At 32.4% G+C, this 21,553-nt stretch overlaps 4 pseudogenes; 3 read left to right on the top strand and 1 right to left on the bottom strand.

Moving 5' to 3' along the window:
* Positions 1-573: 573 nt before the first annotated feature.
* Positions 574-4,143, bottom strand: LOC111313156 (putative receptor-like protein kinase At5g39000 pseudogene; annotated as a pseudogene).
* A 34-nt stretch (positions 4,144-4,177) lies between these two features.
* On the top strand, positions 4,178-7,042 carry LOC111313157 (receptor-like protein kinase FERONIA pseudogene; annotated as a pseudogene).
* A 6,246-nt stretch (positions 7,043-13,288) lies between these two features.
* On the top strand, positions 13,289-15,113 carry LOC111313560 (receptor-like protein kinase FERONIA pseudogene; annotated as a pseudogene).
* A 716-nt stretch (positions 15,114-15,829) lies between these two features.
* LOC149512199 (uncharacterized) lies at positions 15,830-17,990 on the top strand (annotated as a pseudogene).
* Positions 17,991-21,553: the final 3,563 nt, after the last annotated feature.

Here is a 21,553-nt window from a genome sequence, read left to right as displayed (position 1 = left end):
GTAGGAGAGAAAGTAATGGGAACTGCTAAACTCATGAAGAACCCACGGCTTAGTTTTGCTTTAGCGGTCATACTGATTTTACTCAACCCAAATGTATCCAAAGCAGCTTTGGTCAGTGGAGAAAGCTCAGGCTCAAACAGCGGAAACATTGCTGAATTCATTGGAGAAGAAGAGTTCTTGATGGAGTCGAGTGCTGGAGTGAATGCTAGGATTCTAGAACGCAATTATATAGTTTATAATGCTGTCCAGAAGGGTCCAGCTTTTCCAGGAGACAAGTATGCAATAGCCCTCAATAAGGACAACCGGGGTTGTCAAACATACGATAGGTGTCGCCAAGGTCACTAAGTAGTGAATGAATGCCGAAAACAAGATTTTAGTTAACTACAAAAATAAACTGTTCTATCAGAACAGAAAGCCCTTTCTGTTTCTTTTACTGTCTGTAATGTTGTGTTTTTCTTGTCGATCAAACTGTTGTAGCAGGTTTATTTCCCATCTTTTCATTTGGGTTACTGTATTTTTCTTCTGCTTTTAATCTGGTAAAATTCTGACCCAGATTCAGTACTATGAATGGATTCAGTTCATCTTATGTAAACTATAATTCTCCCGATTCCTGCTTGATTTTGCAGTTTCTATGTTTTTCTTTTGTGGTTCTCTCCTGTTAATAGCTTCCCCTTTGTACTTATTGTTGCACCACGCTTGTTCTTCTTTATTCAGAAATTTCTCATACTCATCATTCACACGAAAAAGATAAACCGACCTGATCATAAGATTTATGATTAAAAAGAAATTCATCATTCATCATTCAGATATTTCTGGTTCTGAAATTGTTATTTCACCAGTTGCAGCCATTACAAAACTGGGTTGTTTCTTCGAAGGAAAATGCTAAAGTGTTGCATAGTTTGTCTGTATTAACGTTCACAGATTAAAATTAATATCCATCAAATTGTTATTTCGAATGTTTTTTCAAATTGATCCATAGTGGCTAAAACGAATGCAAAGTAATTTTAAATATAATACGGTGATTTAATATAAAAATAATATAAAAATATAAAAATAATATTATTACAAATTTTAGTAAAATTATATAAAAATTTGATAAAATTAAAAAAATTTGTTTTATATTTAGCATATTGATACTAATCATACCATGATAATTTTATATTTTATATTTATTTATAAGAAATAAACAAACAAAAATACTATAATTATCATATCTAATAAAACATCTTACATTTGTTCAGACTCGTTTGACTATCGGCCAAGTTAGATAGTTTGTTGTTTGCAATAATAATTTGGTCCGATTAAAACCCATTTTCTATTCTAACAGAGTTAATAGTAACAGCAAAACTGCATATTCAAGTTTTGAGGTTTCATAAAAAAAATGAGTGTGTATACTTTAAAAAAGAAAAAATGGAAACTCATGAGCTGCAATTTTTTTTTATGCAAATTGTATTTTTGTTTTTATTTTGTCACGAGTATGCAAGTCGTATCAAAATCGGACATCAGTCATTGTCTTTTTCTTCTACTTTCGTACTGTTTCCTTTTTACTGTCACCACAATTTTCTGTCTCCATTTCTTGGATTGGAGATAGAAAATTTTTATTTTTAAACGAAATATTCTTAATTAAACAATAATATTATCAACTTTTTTAAATATAAAAACAACTGTAATTTGGGGATAGATATAAAAATTAAAAGTATTAAAATTTAAAATTTAAAATTATTAAATATTATTTTTTAAAAGTAATATCAGGAATTAACGAAATTAGATTCTAAATTTAATATTATCATTTTTCATAAAAAAAAATAACACTATGTCTAACTGACACTGCCAACCTTTAAATCGAACTTATCTTGGAGATCATTATTTTTGGTACTTACAAACTTATTAAAGTCACCTAGAGAAATACTATAACCATCAGAGGCAGATCTATAACCCTCTAACAACAAATGGGACCACAATGAGCCAAGCTAACTTGCCCGTTTGGCATGTTTTGTATGACAGGCGGCCTAACACATGGTGTCTCAACTGAAACTAACACCACACCATATTGAATAGACATCAGACTTCTCAGTCAGTTGCTGCCGACAATGTATTGAGGATAAAAGTACCCAACATTACACTTGACCACAGTTCTAACATGGGTTTGGGACATGGTGGTAGGACCCAATTTGGAAGAGCGAAAATCAGAGACTTTAGCAACATAATTTTCGGCCGATAAAATACTGGACGATTTCACATCGCGAACGATGGATGGTACTTTGTTTTGCATCTCTATGAAGATATTGCAATCCACGGGCAGCTCCAAGGCAAGTTTCAAGCCTTAACTTCCATGAAAAAGGAGGATCATTGGTATTATAAAGATTATCACGGATGGTACCATAGTACCCGTACCCAATCAAAGACCCAAGATGAAGATGCCTGAGTTGAGAGAGCATTGCAATTTCTGTTCGGAATTCGTGGGCTCCTTGTTTTGATAATGGGTTTAACCATTTGATTGCTACCGTGGTGACACCGCCATCGATTAACTCTTTTTTAGACAGAGTGATGACTCCTTGTCCTAATTTTCATTGGTCCCAGTTTGGCAGAAAATGGTAGGGATGGACACTGGTCTTTAGAAATTTACTTAAAGTCAACAGAAAAAACAGGAATGGCCGAGAGGAAATCCAACTTTGAACGAACCTAGTTTTGCATTAATCTGTTCTTAGCTGTGAGAAAATTGGTAAATTACTCCTGATTTCATTTTAACATGAAAATTATCTTGACCAAGTCAAGAAAAAGCCGCGTCGTTTTCTTTCTACAATTGAAGATGAAAGAGCAAAGTCCCCCACGGTAAGACCCTAATCAATCAATGAAAATTTTTTTCCAGTGTTCTATTTAGCTTCTTTGCTGGTAATTCTATTCAGCACAAGTCCGTCCACAGCAGCCCTTCCTGAAAGCAAAACAAATAGTACAACATATGATGAAACAATTGCTGAATACATTGAAGGTGAAGAAGAAGTGTTCTAAAGGGGATCCTAAATTATTTTTCTTATCGAGGTTTGGAGAAAACACCAATTTGCAATGCAAATATATATATATATATATATATATAAATGTGGAAATTGCATAAAACCAATTGTTAATGGTTATCGGCTTTGCACTGTATATACTCGTTGCAAACGGGGACTCAAATAAATTTTAGGAAAAGGATATGAAGATTTTGTGTTTTGCATTCCTTTTATTGTCACTGTTATTAGGAAGAATGTTGTTTATTATTTTTGTAACAAGTCTAAGAGAATGTTAGAATATTGTGATTAATAAGAAAGAATTATATGAATCATTCTGATTTCTACCACACTGAGTTCAATTTCCAAGCTTGGAAGAAAAAAACCATGAGTAGTTATTCTCCTTTAAAAGCTGAACATGTCTTATTTTCGAACGCAATCAAGGTTTAGTACGAAGCAAAGTTCTTTAGGCTGAAACGTTCTGAGTATGCAAATTGGTTAAGGTATGAAAACCACAGAAGGTCTTGTCAATGTCTTTCTCAATCTGACCCGAAAACTTGGATGAAGTGAGACAATCCAAGATAATTGATCCAATTTCGCAAAAGTTAGTCACTTCTCTTGCTCAAAAAGATATCGAAATGTGAATTTGAGGGAAAATAATTGAAAATATGAATTCTAAACCTTCTTCTTTCTCAAAGAAAATGTTCTTGCGTTTCAATTTCAAGATTGAATCTACTTCTGCATTAACCGTATAAGGATTTCAAGAATGGATCCAATGTATGAGGTACATTGTCACACTACAATAATACAACTAACAAGAGCATTATATTGTTACAAAATTAATCCTACGCAAGGAAGCTATTTGCTGGCAAAGTGAGGAACTTGCAACACAAAGCACAAAACTCCAGCTGCCAATAAAGCATATACTAGGTGGCAGCAAAGAATCCACTCATCAAGAGAGTCGGTGGTGACTCTTGACACTAAGAGAGTCCATAGGTAGAGAAATGAAATGTAGGAAATGAAGGTGAATATTAGCGTTAAAAACAGTTCTTATAAAACTATGCTGTTCAAAAAAATCAATCAAATCTGATTAAAGATATTTACTCAAGCAGTCAAGATATGCTTTCCAGATAACTGCCACGTCCCAGGCTTCCATCCCGTTTTTCAGGTTGGAAATTTAAAAACATCTAATGGAAGGCAAGCACTTTGAATATGGGCTAAGCAAAAGCAGACGAGATCCAGTCTCAATCAACTTATTATCAAAACCTATGTAAAATTCATTATTGCCGTTACAAATCTCAAGTTCACTTAACTTCTTAAGGGTCTAAAAATTCTAGAACAACGGTAAGCCACCTGTGCAGTTCTTTCTGCTACCTTATTGACCCCTTGGTGCCTATTTTCTTCAAAGCTTTGCCTTCTAATTATATTATTCCTTCTCCTACACCTGCTCTCTCCAATAGATAACTTAGGAAGATTTAGAATTCCGTTCCGTGCTTCCTTTCATTTTCTACCTGGTGTTTCACCATCTCCTTTTCCCTTTCACCATAGCTGGCAACTGAGCAGCTTACACCCCAACTGATAATATTCTCCGCAGCTGTGGTGCAACATCAAATGCAATATCAGAAGATGGTCGGAGATGGGTCACTGATGAATGGTTCAAAATTTCTACCTCTAATACTGAGCACACTTCATTTGTTTCCACAGCCTCCAGTCAGGATCATTCTGTTATTCAAGTTCCTTACATGACTGCTAGGATTTTTCATGCTAAATTCACCTATAGCTTTCCAGTATCACCTGGTCCCAAATTTCTCCGTCTCTATTTCTACCCTGTTAAAGACTAAGGCTTTGATGGAAAACTCTTGAAAAATTTCAGTGCCTATTTAACAGCTGAAGACACTAAGGCGGCCCTGTTAATCAAAGAATTTATGGTTCCAGTTGCGGGAACTGTGATGCTAAATGTCTCCTTTTTGCCATCACCAAACTCTTTGCCCTCTGTAAACGGCATTGAAGTAGTTTTCATGCCGAAGAACATGTACCAGCACGAGAATTCTGTATTCATTGTGAATAGTAAAAAACTCCCTTTGATATTCCTGACGCTACTGCTTTTAAAATTGTTTATCGTCTAAATGTCGGAGGAGCAACCGTGGCTAACGTAGATGATACAGGCATGTTTCGAACATAGCTTGACGATTCGCTCTATATCTTTGGGGCTGCAACAGGAACTACTGCTAGACGGTCTAACGTTACAGTCGAATACACACCAGATACCCCGGGTCATACTGCTTCGGCTACTGTCTATGGCACGTCAAGAACAATGGGTGATCATCCAAATATCAACATGAAATACAATCTCACATGGAATTTTTCAATTGATACTGGCTTCTACTACCTGCTTAGGCGCCATTTCTGCGAGATTCAATTATAAGTAACAACGGTAGGTCAACGCGTCTTTGACATATTCATCAACAATTAAATCGCTGAGCTTCATGCTTATGTGATAAAATGTAGTGGTGGCAATAGAATTCCGGTGTATAAAGACTACGTTTTGTTGATTCCAAGTGAAGGTCAAAGTAAGCAAATTCTCTGGCTGGCGTTACACCCGAGCAAAGACGTAGGTTCAGAGTATGTGATGCAATCCTGAACGGTTTAGAGATTCTAAGACTCAACCAATCAGACAGTAGTCTTGCAATGCCAAATCCTGAACCAAGTTTGAGTCCTGCACCAATGGCACTGCAAGGTTCCCCCGTTAGGAAAAAGGTAAAAGGATTCTCACAGCTGGTTATGGTCATTACCATAGCTGTCTTTAGTGGTGCATTTGCTCTTTCTCTAATCATATGATTTTTCATTTTCAAGAACAAAAGGAAACTAAAAGATTCAGCTGTTAGCAATAGCATACCCAAATCATCATTGGGGGCAAGTACTCTGCCCATCAAACTCCACCTGTACAACCAGCGTTTCCTTACGACCGTCCGATCTTTGTCGCCGGTTCTGAATCATTGACATCAAAGAAGCCACCTTTAATTTTGATGAGCAATTCATTATTGGATCAGGAGGATTTGGTCACGTGTACAGAGGTTGCATCGATTGTGGGTCAACCACAGTTGCAAACTTGCAATCAAAAGGCTAGATTCATCATCAATGCAAGAGACCAGGGAGTTCCAAACTGAACTTGAACTACTCTCCAAGATATGTCTTGTTAATCTTGTCTCGCTGATTGGTTTCTGTGGTGATCATGGCTAAATGATTCTTGTATATGAGTAAATGCCGCGAGGGATCATCTCTACAAAACCAAAAATCCTCCTTTACCATGGAAAAGGAGGTTGGAAATTTGCATTGGAGGCCCGTGTGGATTGCATTACCTTGAACCACCTATTCATTACGAACATAATATTGGACAGGAATTGGGTGGCCAAGGTTTCTGACTTCGGATTGTCTTAGAGTGGGTCCCATAGACATGTTTCAAAGCCATTTCAGCACTGTGGTAAAAGGGAGTGTCGGATACGTTGATCCTGAATACTATCGAAAGCAACAGTTGACTGAGAAATCGGATGTTTACTCGTTTAGTGTGGTTTTATTTGAAGTATTATGTGCTTGACCGTCTATGATCCCAGGGCTACCAAAGGATCAAGTCAACCTGGCTCGATGGGCTAGGATTTGCCATGCAAATAGGAAGCCTTGAACAAATCATGGACCCAAATATGGTGGGTGATATTTCACCTTTATGCCTACAGAAATTCGGTGATCTTGCTGAAAGTTGCATTCGTGACGAAGGAATTGAACGGCCAATGATGAATGATGTGGTTTGGGGTTTAGAATTTGCATTGCAAATCCAAGAGGCAACTGAGAGGAGTCATCAGGTGATGAACTCCCATGGCGGAGGAGTCATCACCATGGATGATGATGATGATGATGATGACTTGTTTAGTGTTTCAGGTGGGCAAGTGTCAGAATCAAGGAGCACGATTAGCAGTGGTGGAAGGAATAATGTTACGCGAAGTGATATTGATAGGATGAAATCTGAAATTGTGTTCTCCGAGATTATAAAAGGGAGATGATATTAAAATTTAAATACAAACTTTGCTGCTTTTTTTTTTTTGGCAATACATTAGATTTTTTTCTGAAACCCCTCGGTTCCAAGTCAACAGTGAGATATTGACGACAAAAATAAAAATATTTAATAAATTTTACAACATGGATGATTAAATTATAATTTTTTAAAAAACTTGGATTACCAAAATAAAAATTATAAAAAATTAAATAATTAAACATTTAATTTATCTCTTTCTTTTTAATACTCAAAATTTACATTATAAAATATTTCATAATAATACACCAAAATATCATGTGATATATTAAATGATATGATAATGCAACATTATAAATCTCGGATGATACATGAAATATCACACTGATAAACCATTAATGTCTAATAATTGAGTGAATAAAAAATTTAAATTTTAAAATAGTAATAGCCAATTCGTGAATTTTATAATTGAGTAACTAAAATAAAGACGTGAAAACTTTTCCTTGATTTTGACATCAATGAAATCCAAATTCTATCAAGAAAAAGAAAAGAGAAAATAAATCGGGTTAAAGGGTGGACGAGATGGACGAAAGCGTCCAGATTGTTGCTTGGCGCTTCAACGCGTATAAATATGTATAGGGGCTTAAAACTTTTTGTTATTGATAGGAGATCTATTTAGATCGGTGGTAAGATTGATTTTGATAAAATTAAAATTAATAATGAAGATGAGATTATTTTTGATGAAATTAAAATTAATTATAAATATATACGTTAGATACAAATATAATTGTGATGATGAGATTAATTATAATGAAAAAAATTACTATTAAAAATATTAAATTAAAATGTATATTTAACAAAAATTTTAAATTATTTTAAATTTATAAAATTAATAAATTATTTTTATGTTAAACAATAGTTTTGTTAGTAAATATTAAAAATTAAAAATTTTATCTTATAAAAAATAAATCATTTTGAAAACTTTTAAATAAAAAATTAAAAATAAAACAAAATTAAAAATGAATAAAGTTAAAAAATATATAAAACAAGGGAGAATAAAAATGAAAAACAGCTGTGGTTGAAAGTAAAAAATTTTCTCTGAACCAATGAGGTTCTAGCAAACAACTGAAGCTCTGTTAGAGTGGGGCACCGCACTGATCTCAACTAAACACAAAATTTGCATTTTTTACATCTTGAATCGTGCTTCACCATGGCTCCGTTGAAATCCAAATCAGGCCTGAGAAATTTATTGGAAGGTTGATGTAGAAAGGGTCATAATCTTCCGAAGACCAAGTCGTTGCTGTGAAAAATAAAAGCAAAAAGAAAGAGAATTGTTTGCATGCTATGAATTAATGTAATTTCTACAAAGAATATATAAAAAAAGAAATAATTAAAATACTAACTAAGTCTTTTTATTTAATTAAAAATTTCATACTAACATTATTTTTTTTATTATAATCAATTAAACATTAATTCAATTATACAATCAATTAAACCCTTGAAAAAAAATTTTACACCGTTAACCTTTTTTTTTTTTTTAACAATTGGAATAAATTATCACGTGGTATGAATGTCGTATAATAAATATTGTCATGTGACATTTTTTTTAAGATATGCATCAAAACAAGAAAATGGTTGTTTCCAAGCATCTGTCAAGAACAATAATAAATTTTGACCTTTTGTTAATATTTTAACATGCATTATGTAGCACAATATCACAAATTTTTTATTTTTTAATTTCCTTATCACATAAGAAAATCAATGAAGCTGCCAGACAGATTGGTAACTTATGAAGAATGAAAGCAGTATAACAACATCAAGAGAAAAAATATATATATCCATTAAGTGAAAAGCAAAATACGAAATAATAAATTAATGAATTGCAACAATACTTCATCAAGAGAAAAAAAGAAAAATATGCATAAAGTGAAAAGCAAAATACGAAAATAGTAGATTAATGACTTGCAACAATACTTCTACAACAATACTGGGTGACAGCTATATAAATAAATAAAATAACTAAGTTGGATACCTTCGCTAAACCACATCTCTACTAACTCATATAACAATAAATAATAACCATTATTAGCTAAATACTAAGACTCCACTAATTATGTATATATATAAAAAAAAAAAAAAAAAAAACCCAACTCCACCAACTAGAGCTCCACTAATTGAATGTTGAGGAGGAATCCAAATTAACGTCAACATCCCCTTTAATGCTGTTTCGATAGCGTAGTCATTCCCAGCATGCGCTTCAGCTTGACAAAGGCTTCATAGTTCAATGGTTTGGTAAGGATGTTAACCGCTTGGTCTTTAGACTTACAAAACGCTAGCTCAATTGCTCTTTTGTCAACTTGGTCTCTTAGCAACTGAAAACGGATGTCAATATGCTAGCTTTTTTCGCGTATGACTGGGTTCTTAGCAAAATTGATTGCAAAAATTTTGTTAACAAAAATCTTCACAGGACCTTCAATAGGAACATGAATCTGACTTATCTAATTGCACAACCAGATTGCTTGACATGCACTTGAGGCCGTAGCTACATACTTCGCTTCACAAGTTGAGAGTGCAACAATGGACTGCTTCATTGATGACTTGGGTTACTTGGAAAAAGCAGGTGTTTATACCTGAAGGAGGATGTGGCCGAGTTTAAAGGACCCGACCTAAGGTGGATAGTTTTAAGCCGATGTGGCCCGATCCCACTTGACATGGTCAGTTGATTCCAAATGTGCGGACAACATATCAGTTTGACCATTCGGGCCTCAAATGGGCTATCATGCTGGTTACAATGACGTGCATATGATCTGATAAATCAGATCGGTTTGTCATGTTAACATAATCAATGACCCAAAATATCCTTTTGGATCACTAAGTCACTCTTTGTGGTGAAAAAATTATATTACCCAAACGATTATAAAATACTCCTATTTATGGTAACAATTTAATTTTTTTACTTGCAAAGTAGTAAATGCTACTATAATAAATTTGAATTCTATGGTACTAAAAATAAACATGAAACAAATTAATTCATAAGAAGACCAGGTCAATCTGCATGTTTTTTAGGAGATCAAAGTCCAAATGGGATTATTGGGAGGCCTACATATGACAAAACGAACTATCATGTTAATTGTAATTTAGAATTGAAAATAGACTTGAGTTGGATGGTCTGTCCGAATCTAGAAGTTCACTTGAAATTTTAAACAATTTAGACATGAAAATTAAGTTCATTAAATGAGTGTGGACAAATAAATGAAATTTGATAAAAATAATAAAAATAATGTAGAGTTGGGTTTTATCATTTAAGGCCTAGGCTCAGCCCGACACTATCTAAAAATTAAAAAATATTTTTTATTATAATAAAAAAAAACTCATTTGTTTTATTTTTATAATGGATAAATCCTATTTGTTTTATTACTTATAATATAATAAAATTTTTTTATAAAAAATAATGATCTAATTTTAAATTACATTTAACAAAATAAAATTGGATCCAAGTAAAAAAGGACTCATAAATTTAATTAAAATTAATTAAATTAATAATTTACAAAAAAAAAAAATTTCAATTTTAAATACCAAGTACTATGGGTGGAGGAACAAAATTGGATAAAAAATGATATCCAAAAAATCAAACTTAATCAAACTCGAACTTAATTAAAATATTAAAATATCATAACAAACTCGATCCAAATCTGACTTAATTCAGCTCATGAGTAGGTTTAATTGGAAAGTACTTGGCTACCTACCCGTTTAATTTGTTTTTCTTGCTTTTTATGCATCCAGTGCTCGAAATTTTCTTTAGTGTGCCTCTCTTACATATAATGATCCTTTTAATGGAGTTTGATATGATTGGAAATGAAATATCTGCCTCCAATATGAAATCAACAATAAATAATTATAAAAATAAATTTTAAGTTCAGAAGATGGAGAAAATTTTTTGATAAAATTTTCTATGTAAAATTCTTAAGATTTTTTTAGTAAAAATATCAAATAAAATTAAAATTTAAAAGTTAAATTTATAAACTAAAAGATTTTTTTATATAGATCAAATATACAAATTTTAAATTGATATTTTCTTTAAATAAATATTTTTATTGATTATGATAAACTTTCACCATTCAATAAATATTGATTAAATTGTGAATGTAGATAATATTTTTAATAAATTTCTTACATATTATTAGTTTTTTATTAAATTTTATCAATATATAAAATTTTATTTTTAAAATTAATTTTTATTTAATATTTTTAATAAAAAATTTAACATATCTTCATCTATAAACTTTTACCTAAATCTTGTCCATGAATGTCACAATTAAAGAAAGTTCTTTGCCTGCCTGTTTTCATTTGTTAAGAAAACTAGTTAAGTTCACACAGAAAGAAATATAAATAAATAAATAAATGTAGGGACTTCAACTTTTCTTTATGCTGATTAGCGAGGCTTTCAACTTTATGTTATCAAATGAATAATGAGAAAGGCCAAGTCAATTTGCAAAACCAAACGCACAACAATATAATCATTTGGTTTGCCATGTGAATATATTTTGCTAAGAAGCTGCAAAGAAAATGTAAAAAAAAAAAAAATTAAGTCGGTAAAACCATTTATAGTCGTATATATAACTCCTAGTTCTAGGAGATGGGACATCATAGAAATTAAATATAGAAGAAGAGGATAAAATTCAAATGAAGTTTTTAAAGTGAAATAGATGAAATTTGTTTTCAAAATTTATTTAATAAAATTGTTGATAAAAAATTTAAAATAATATATTGATAAAATTTAATGAGAAGATTAATAATATATATTTAAAATATATTAAAAATATCATTTATAATTTAAACTAGATTGTTACCCTAGTTTTGTCAAATTTTTTTTTAATATTTATAATTTTTTTGAATTAATTATAAAATAAAATTTTAGCTAAAATCATAATAAATTATAATAATAATTTATTCTAAAAACTTTTTTAATATTTTAATATATGTATTAATATAAATATAATCATATTTTGTTAATTATGAAAATTAAATATATAAAAATTAATTATTTAAAAATTACATAAAAAAATTGCATTTAAAAGTTTAATTTCTATGCATTTTTAAGATATTTATATTCTATTTTATATCTTAACATATATTTTCTTTATGGTATAAAAATATATTAATTTTTTATTATCAATCTCAATTAATAAATGCAAAATTATTATCTTAATCTTTGTTTAATTAAAATAAAATATTTAAAAGTTGGAATAACATTACAAATTTTCAAACAGGTGAAAAGCAAAGGTTATTTATAAATTTTAAAAAATATTTACATGTCATTATCAACCAAACTTTTTTTTGTAAATCTTTATTTATTTATTTATAGAGTTTGAGTATCGTGAGGGAAAGTAAAATGTAGGGAAAAAAAAAAGAGAAATGGTGTTTGATCTAAAGAAGTTGGTATCTCTCAAATTTAACCTCAATTTTTGTAAGACATAGAATAGCTGTCTATCAAATTACGACATGAAACAATTTGGAGACAATTTTTATATATTTTATAATTTTGATTAATATTTATTCAACAAATAAAAAATCTATCAAAATTTTTTAGTAAATTTAGATTTTTAATTTAGTTTTTATTTAATTATTTTTAATAAAAACTTTATAAATATGATTTAACAAAATTTTTTAATCTATCAATTTGAACTTTCAATTTAATTTTTATTTAATTATTTTTAATAAAAAATTTCACAAATATGAATTAAGATTTAGGCTTTAAAATTTAGAATTTAGTGTTAGGTTTAAAGTTCTAAAAAAATTCCTCTAAATCTTTTCCGAAAGTAGAAGATAAGTACAGACAATTTTTCCTTTCCTCCATCTTTCGTAAGAAAACAAATCAAGAGCAAAGCAAAGTAAAAGTCATTTCGGAAAAATTATTTTAGCTCTCATAGCATGATTTTCTTCTCCCAATAATTTTGCATTCAGTGCTTCATGAATTTGCTCATCTTCAAATTCAAACATGACTGCTTTCATCATTTCGGATCCTCCCCTTGTCTTTTCCTGGACCCAAGTTTCTTCGTGTCTGCTCCAATTTGAGGTCATTTTGCTGGCTTTATTAGTTTCTCGTTCTCAGAAATAAATGGCATAGAAGCTGTCTTCCAATGCCAGCTAAAACAATATCTAAGCAGGTCAAAAAGACATGACTCACTATTCCCCTAGTCAACTGCCACTTCTCTTTAAAATTCCACTTCATTAGAAACTTCTTATCTGGTTTAAAATTTTCAATCACTAAATTGGCTAATCACTCTTAAAAACCGTGTCCAATCCATAGCTGGAACTTGGCAGAATTGCGTTATATTAAGCTCTATGCTTCTAGCTCTCTACCCCATAGCATGACACTAATTAAATTCACAATGCCAACTTTAATCATCTTTACCATGATCTTCCTCCTCATTTTTTTCTCTTCAGCCTCCTTAACAAATTCAGCTTCTTATACTCCTACTGACTACATACTCTTGAACTGTGGTGCGTCATCAAACACTAAATCTGATGATGGCCGGAACTGGGTCGGCGATGCTGACTTCAAATATTCCTCCACCAGTTCTAAAACCTCTTCGTTTGCTTCCATAGCCTCTGAACTCTCTGTCACTGAAGTGCCTTACATGACAGCTCGTATTTTTCTTGGCAAATTCACATACAAATTCCCCGTTTCACCTGGCCCCAAGTTTCTTCGTCTCTACTTCTACCCAAATGAATATCCTGGCCTTAATATAGCCACTTCCTTCTTCTCCGTAACTGCTAATAGTTACACTCTCCTGGACAACTTCAGTGCCTCTTTAACTGTTTCTGCTATTAATCCTCCACAAGCCTTCACTATCAAAGAATTTGTCATTCCCGTGAACAATAAGACGATAAATGTCACCTTCACCCCGTCGCCAAATTCTTTTGCTTTTGTGAATGGCATAGAAGTTGTTTCTATGCCTAACAACATCTACACAGGCCAGATATATGGCTCTCTTCGCTTATTAGACAGCAACTACTTTTTCGAGTTTCATAACACCACTGCTCTAGAAACTGCTTATCGGCTAAATGTTGGCGGAGAAGATGTTTCAAATATAGACGACACAGGAATGTTCAGAACATGGCATGGAGATGGGAACTATATCTTTGGAGCAGCATCAGGAGTTACCCCTTTTCAGCCTAATGCTACAATCAAATACACCCAGGTCACGCCGGGTTATACTGCACCAGAAGTTGTATACAAAACCTCTCGTACAATGGGTCCAACTGCAAGTATTAACTTGAATTACAATCTTACCTGGCTGTGCCCGGTTGATTCTGGGTTTTACTACCTTGTCAGGCTTCATTTTTGCGAGACTTTACCAGAAATAACTCGGCTGAATGAACGTGTATTTAGCATATTTATTAATAATCAGACAGCCGATGCAAGTATGGACGTGATCGCTGCCAGTGGTGGTAATGGTGTTCCAGTGGATGAAGACTATGTTGTGCGAGTGCCGCATGGAAGTCCAAATAAACAAGATTTATGGGTTGCAATACACCCTTACACCAAATCTCATCCAGTGTACATGGATGCGATCTTGAATGGTTTAGAGATTTTCAAGTTGAACAAATCAGATGGTAGTCTTGTCGCACCCAACCCTCAAGAAGAGCTGGTTCCTGCATCGCCAATGCTTGAACAAAAGCACTCAAAGAAGAGTAGAAATTCTTTGACACGTATTATGGTCATCATGGGAGCTACACTAGGCAGTATAGTATCAATCTTTCTAGTTTTCTTCATTTTCTGGCAAAGGAAACACCTTTGGTGCAGAACAAAATCGTCAGGGAACTCTCTAAAATCAGTTGTTAGAGGCATTGGTGAGATGAGTTGCATCAATGCCAATAATAACTCTAAAGTCCAATTGAAGTATTAGATGGTTAATTGATGTATTCTAGTTCTATAAAAAGTAAAGATAAATAAAGATCCCAAGAACATTAATTTGGGAGTTGCCATTAGAATAATGACAAAGTTCAAAGCTAATACATACTGCATGTTGTGTATGACTTTATTTTCTAACATTGCCCTTGCTTAGAAAGTGAAATAGAGGACCTCTAGAAGGTAATAATATGATAAACAGAAAAGGTTAACATGTGTTTTGACTCTTAAATTATATTACTTTTCCTAATTTAAAATTTTAAAAAAATTCATTATTTGATATTAAAATTTTATTTTGTCATACCATTAACCCTAAAAATTAACTCAATTAATAATATGTTTGATATGATAAAAAAAAATTAATGAATAAAATCAAGACATGTGGTATATTTTCATTGGTCAATATCTATCATGTATCATTTTAATTAACATCATTAGTAAACGTACAAAGTACTTGATGAAAGCAAAATTAACATACCAGATCATAGTTATTTTCTATAAATATCATATATATAATAAAAAAAACAATATAATTCAAAGGTTAAATTACTTATTAACCCTAAAAAGTAAAAAGAATCATAATCTTTCTTTTTCACAAAGAACATATAGATTATTGCAAGTTTGAGGTGTGATTTTTTGCATTAATTAACATTGTTACACAATAGAACCATATGTTTTCAAGCCATTGAATGCAACCATGTACAATTTAAAAGAAGTAAATTTTGATTCCCTGGTTAGAAAGAAGCAAGAGTCAAAGGAAAGCCAAGTTCTTTTCTGTCGTTTGAAATAATATCTTGAAAGTTAAAAATTTTAATTTTGATTTTCTAAATAACAAAGTGCACAATTCTATTCTATATTTAGTTGAAGAAATAACATAATTTTCTTATATATATGAATAACAAAATGATCCAGTGTGCCTGGAAGCCAAACGCCAGCCATAAAATCAACGAGAGGGTAAACAAATACTACTTTTTTATTTAAAGGAAAAAAAAATTTTTTTTATTTCAGTTCTAAAAATTTCTTTTTTTTTTTTTTTTTTGATGGGGAAGTTGGAGGGAAGCTTAAACCTTACTCTGAAATAACCTGAGTGTGTCCTCGATGTAAAGAACAAATCGTTCGGAAACGCCGTTATGGCAAATATAAACCCATCACGGAAACAGCAAAATAGTAACTTTTTTTTTTTTAAGAAAAAATGGTTTTTTATTTAACTTTTTGTGAATTTTTTAAGTATTTGCTCAAAACGCAATGTGCGTCAAGCTTATCATAATCTCTGTTCTGGTTAGTTTCTTCTGTTATTAGTTCTCTGTTTGTTTAGACGGAAAGCGTTTTCTAGGGAAAAAAAGGAACTATTTTCCTTGAAACTGTTTCAAATTAAACGGAGCCAAATATATATATATATATATATGTATATATATCAAAGGTATTTCTTTTTATTGGAATGTTTTAAGGAAATATATATATATATATGTATATATATCAAATAACAAACCGCTGGTGGTGGAGTATTTTATTTTACTTTGGGGTGTTTAAGGATGATAATTTTGTTCAATTAATCAATTGGGATGGATTTGTTTTTTAGGATGTGCTAAGGAGCAAAAAGTCTGTACAAAATGTCGATGTCGTGTTGATCAAATAGTTGGAAGGTTTCTTTTGATTTCTTATTTCCAATACATATATTTGAAAGAAAGATCACACAGAATTTTTACTGCGTTATTGGTAAAGGGATTCTGCGGAAGGTGAAGAAGAGCAAAAGATCCTTAAGGAGGTTGACTGGACTGATATCTTATGTTTTTTGTTATCTTTGTGCTGACTGTTGATTTTGTTGAATGTTGTTTCAGGCAATTCAGAATGCTCGAGAGAGGGATAGCAGAACATTATTACGTGCTGTAAGTGTCTGAGGGTGATTCTTTCTTGTGTTAAATTATGTGTTTGCTTTGCTACTGATAAACAGAAATCTTTGCAGAGGAAACAATTACCAATTGATGATAGTAATTCATGAGACATGATTATAGTTAATAATTAGGAGTTCTATCCTATTAATTATAATTTTGATGACGTGTGATAAAATGCCGTGGTGGATCCAAACTTCTTTTTTTTTTTTTTAATAGAAGGGATATACCTTTCTATTACTATGAAATATCCTTGTTAGAAAAACAGTTCAGCGTTTGTTATTTTGACTAGGCACGCGAACTCTGTTCATACAATCTCGTGATGCTGTCTCTAGATTCTGCTTGAGAAAAAATGTAGCAGGCATATTTATAAGCAGAAAAAATATAGCAGGCATATTTATTTTAGAGTCAGTTACTTAAAAGTATCATGTCAATCAAGCTTGGTTATGTATTCATTCTATCATTAACATAATCATCAAATCAAAGAGTAATTTCGCTTTATAAGACTCCTTGCTTATGGAGTTTGGCATTGCTTTTGAATGAGCTAAATATACCTTAAATATTCCTTTGCATTGTTAAGTTTTGAATGTTAAAAGTAAAAGCCACCTTTTTTGTCGGTGAATTGCACTTTTCATATCCAAAATTTAAACATCTGTTTTGTTCATAGTTCTTTGCTGAGTAGGACATATGTACTTGAAGTTATTCTTGATGGATCAGCAATAGCATTGACAATGAACTTGGTATTTGATAGCTACTGAGATGCATACCTTCTTTTTGGCAGAATAAACTACTTAAGCAGGATTCATTCTCTTGATCTTTTGTTATTTTCTGGTACTTTATTCTGCCAAATGCCTGAATGTTGACCTTCTTTGTTGTAACAGATGAACAAAAGTAATTCAAAGGATCATCAAAAACCACAACCAACAAAGAAAATGGTAGGGTAGGTGAAAATTTTCCTTCTACATCAATCGAGGAATATGCCAAGCTAGGTAGAAAAGATGATGGCAGTCATGATGATCTATATGACTCTGGGAATGATGACACTAAAGACCACAGTGATGATGAAAATGGTGATCAAGACGATGATGAAAATGAGGATGGTGAAAACGATTCATCAAGATGGTGAGGATGATGAAAATGTAGATGGTGAGGATGGTGAAAATGACAAAGAATAACGGAGAAGCAGACGAATTTCTACGGTTTTATACGTTATTGTCCCAATTAATCTCTGTTTGACCAATCGTATGCATTTGAAGTAAATATGACAATTTGTGAGTTTTTGTGATATTTTATATAAAATTTATGCCACAATTTGTATTAATATAGAAAATATAAAATATATATTTTTATTTTTGTTAAATTGATATATGTTGATTTTAATTAATGTTATTTTTTCTTTATATTTTTCATATTATGTTTTTCTATGTCTTTATATATTTTTTACTTTTTTAAACTCTTTTTATTTTTGTTACTTCTTTTGTTTTAAATTATTTGGGTGTCATTAATTTTCATAGAGTTTAAGAACAAAAATTTTAATTTTAATATATACAATATTAAAATTAAAATTTATTTTATAAAATTAAATTTTAATAATTTTTAATGTCAAAAATATAAAAAATATAAAAAATAATTTTAAAACATAAAAAATTATAAATTATAAATATATATTTTAAAAAGACAAAATTTAGAGAAATAAAAGAATTTTGAATAAAAAAATGACCGGAGGAAATATTAATTTTTAATTTTCAACTTTCAAGAGGTTGTTTCAAACTAGAAGGGCTGTGAGTTTGTTGAATGACAGACGAACCATTACCGAGCATTGTGTGCACCGACACATTATGAGTCAAACTTCACTGAGCCACGCAAAGGCTCCTCCTCTTGAATGTGTTTATTTTAAGGTGTCTCAAAGCATGGAAAAATCCTCAAAGAGTGAGTCTTGGACCATTCACTGAAAAAGTCACCCCAAGTTACTTGGTTTGGAGAATAAAGAGAAGACAAGAAATGGTATTCACCTATGAAATCTCTCAACCACCAACAGAAGAAAAACTTGAAGAGACACCATCAGAATTAGAGCTGGCAACAAAAGAATTTGAGTATGAAAAGAGCAAGCTAAAGCAAGAGATTCAGAAGCTTTAAGAAGAAAAAGCCCAGTAGAAAGGTACAGCCAAAAGTTATGAAGTTAAAGTTCACAAGATTGCTAGAGAACGAGATACAGCTACTGAAGATCTAGCAAGGGTACACCAGGAGCATAAGAGGCTATGTGTGAGAGAAAGAGCCAAAGAAATAACCATTACCGAGCTGACTGAAAAAATTACAAGATTGAAACAAGAATATACCGAGTTGGAAGAAGAAAGTACCGAAGCACAAGCAAAAATTAACATGCTAAACAGTTATTTGAGCAGGTTAAGTCAAAAGTTGGATGAACAAAGAGACCATATCACTGCATTGGTTAGAAAACATAGAGAATTGTCTTACCAAGTCTGGTGTGGTAAAAGAGAGAACCTAGGAAGGCAAAAATACATTGAGCATTTAACAGCCCAAATCCATAAAGGGGTATGTAAGGTAAGAGAGATGGTGGAAGAGGCAGAGGCAGTGAGACAAATGGTGACCCCAATAGGAAAACATGGACAGCGTCTCTTGAACTTCATAGAAGAAGCCAAGGCCCAGTATGAACAGATCAAGCAATTTTATGGCTATAATTCTAGGATGATAAACTCAATGTAGATCAAAGTTTTTTTGGAATAAAACCCACATCACCATGTACTGTAGGAAGATGGCAGCTCATGCACATGATGAAAAACTCTTGATGCATGTTTTTCAGGATAGTCTTACTGACTCTACGGCCAGATGGTATGTTTAGCTGGATAGGACTCACGTTCGCTCTTAGAGCGATATGACACATGACTTTATCAGTCAATATCGACATATCATCGATTTAGCCCCAGATCATTTATCTTTGCAGAATCTGTAAGGATATTGCTTCTCAGGTACAGCCTTCTCTGACCGAGAAAAAAACTACAGTGCTATTTGTTAGCACTTTAAAACCTTCCTATTATGAAAAGATGATAGGAAATGCAATAAAAAATTTTACTGATATGGTAATCTTGGGAGAAATCATTGAGAGTGCCATCAAGAATGGCAAGCTAGAAGGAAGTGAAGCATCTAGCAAAAGAGCCCCAAAGAAAAAAAAACTGAAGCTCAGGTTGTGAGCTTTGATAAATAGCAAGTTAGAGGTTATTCACCTTACCCACCACCAGAATATTTACCATATCACCCCGCTATAAATAACACTTTTTTTCACCCATACTAACCATTTACACAACCACCATACCCCCAAACCTATCAAACCTCTCATAGACCCCGAAATACCATGTATAGTCCTAACATTCAACCTACCCTAAGACCCCAAAATCGCCTAACTAACCCCATTGGTGGCTCGCGGGAGCAACGAACCACTCGTGAGAAAGCCGTTTTTGACCCAATTCCAATGACTTATACGGAATTATATAAGGAGCTCTACAACAATCATTTGATTGCTCCAAGTAAATTGGAACCTCTCAAGCCATCTTACCCCAAGTGGTATGATCCCACCGCCCACTGTGACTATCATTATGGGATTACTGGTTACTCTACCGAAAATTGCACTACCCTGAAATATAAAGTGCAACGGTTAATCAAGGATGGGATGATTTGTTTTGATACTGAAGGGATGACTACGCCAAATGGTAGTGGCAATCCTTTGCCAAATCATAATGTGAATGCTATAGGTGAAGAACAGGAGTGTCATATGAAGAAAAAAGTGACAGATATTAAGACACCTCTCGACCAACTGTTCGATATTTTACGAAGAGCAGACATGATACAACTGGCTAGTCCACACAACTATCATGGAGCATATATAGCTGGTACTAGTTACAAGTATCATAATGAAGCAATGGGGCATTCCATTGAGACCTGTGAGTAATTTCACCAGAGGTACAAAAACTCTTGAATTCACATCAGATGGAGGTCTATGAAGAAAAAAAAGACCTGAAGAATGCTGAGGTGCACATGACTGATGAGCTTGTAAAGTTGTTCCCAAAACCAGTGACAATTCAGTGTGGGAACAAACCAAAGTCAGTCATAGATAAACTCCTCCCCAGGCTGATAACTTTTAAAGTCCCGACTCTTTTTCCATACAAAGATGATAAAGCTGTACCCTGGAGATATGGCTGTGACACTGTAATTCAGGGACGAAAAGAAAAGGTCTCCAAAGCTGATGCTTCCAATATTACTGGTGTAGGAGGCATTACTCGAAGTGGGAGATGTTACACTCTAGAAATGCTAGAGAAGGCTAGAAAAAAGAAGGCTAAAGAATGAGAAAGACGGAATAATCCTGAGATAGAACCTGAAGAAGATCAATCGAAGCCAGTATCAGAAAGAGAGGTTTGTGAATTCCTAAAGCTGGTAAAACATAATGAGTATTCAGTTGTGGAACAGTTGAATAAAATGCCAGCTCGAATCTCATTATTATCGCTATTGCTAAACTCAGAGCCACACCGAAATGCCTTGCTGAAGTGTTGAATCAGGCATACGTGGCACATAACGTATCTGTTGAATATGTGAACCACCTGGCTGGAAACCTAGTCATGCCAAATCACATTTCATTCAGCGATGATGAAATTCCTTTGAAAGGAAAAAGAAATACCAAGGCTCTGCATATCGCAGTTAAATGCAAGAGCCATATTATAGCCAAAGT

The sequence above is a fragment of the Durio zibethinus genome, chromosome 23 (genome assembly GCF_047325235.1).
Source record: "Durio zibethinus cultivar Kanyao isolate XHJ-2024 chromosome 23, ASM4732523v1, whole genome shotgun sequence".
NCBI classification, from domain to species: Eukaryota; Viridiplantae; Streptophyta; class Magnoliopsida; order Malvales; family Malvaceae; genus Durio; species Durio zibethinus.
The sequence above is the reverse complement of the archived record's forward strand: the minus strand, read 5'-3'. Positions and strand labels throughout refer to the sequence as shown.